Below are 1,125 nucleotides of genomic sequence, written 5' to 3' on the forward strand. Positions count from 1 at the left end.
GATATTTTGAAAAGCAGTTTATAAAAGCTGGATTGTGAAAAGCTGGATTGTAAAAAGCTAGATTGTGAAAAGTTTTTAGGTTGTAGATTCTAAAAAGCTTTGATGAACAGTTTAGTAAAATAGATTTTCACAATCTATCAAAAGCTGAGAAAAACCAGCTTCTCAGATTCCCACAATCCAACCAGCAGATTTTAAAAAGCTATAAACAAAAACTGTCTATTTGTTCCAGCTTCGGATTGTAAAAACTGAAAGCCACAATCCGAAGCTGAAACAACCAGGGCCTTAGTCCCTCTCAAGGCACACAGTTTGATGCCTCTTGCTGAATCAAATCAAATGATACTACCATGCAGTGCAGTGGCTGCCCAGTTCATTCCAGAATTCAGATTTACAAATATAGGCTTTCAGTTCTTTTTTTTCAGTTCTATTTTTCTTAGAAAAAATTGAGCGAAACCAGGCTGCAGGTTCATGTGGTCCTTGTCCTGATAGGAAGCAACACATATTTAAGTTGCTGAGATGAATAAGTAGGGACGGTACGTCATAGGGACAGCAGGAATTGAAGGCTAAAAATCATTACTGATGAAGCCTGAAAGGACTAGAGAGCTTGCGTTGGAAGAGATACTTTTTTGAGCTCATTTGAAGTATTGGTTACGTAGGATGGTCCTAGTTTAAAATTCAATTTTTTTCGCTGACCCCAGAGCATAAATTGAAAAAAATAATACAATTATTCCAAACTAACCATCACGTTGGTTGCATAGCAATTGCTTGATTGGATTTTGCTCTGGCCCTTGTTACATCATCTTTCACAAAGATTTATCTTTATTTTGTAGAGATCTTTTTTTCCGAGAACGTTCCTGGCACGTTTTCATTAAGAAATAGAGTGTGACCATTACACGATGCAACCAATACACTAGCTATTGGTAACAAGGTCCGATACGCCTGATAACATCACTGGACAGAACAGATCGTTGCAGCGGTGCAAATGCCAAAGGAATGAAAATTCTGCTCACTGATTCACTGACTCCTGGAATGTCTGCAGAAAAATTTCGACTGGAGTAGATTTTCCCGTGACACTGCAAAGTGCAAACCATTGACTTCCTCAGTAGCCTCTTGACATCTTGAAAAAAG

This window comes from Phragmites australis, chromosome 11 (genome assembly GCF_958298935.1).
Source record: "Phragmites australis chromosome 11, lpPhrAust1.1, whole genome shotgun sequence".
Lineage (NCBI taxonomy): Eukaryota > Viridiplantae > Streptophyta > Magnoliopsida > Poales > Poaceae > Phragmites > Phragmites australis.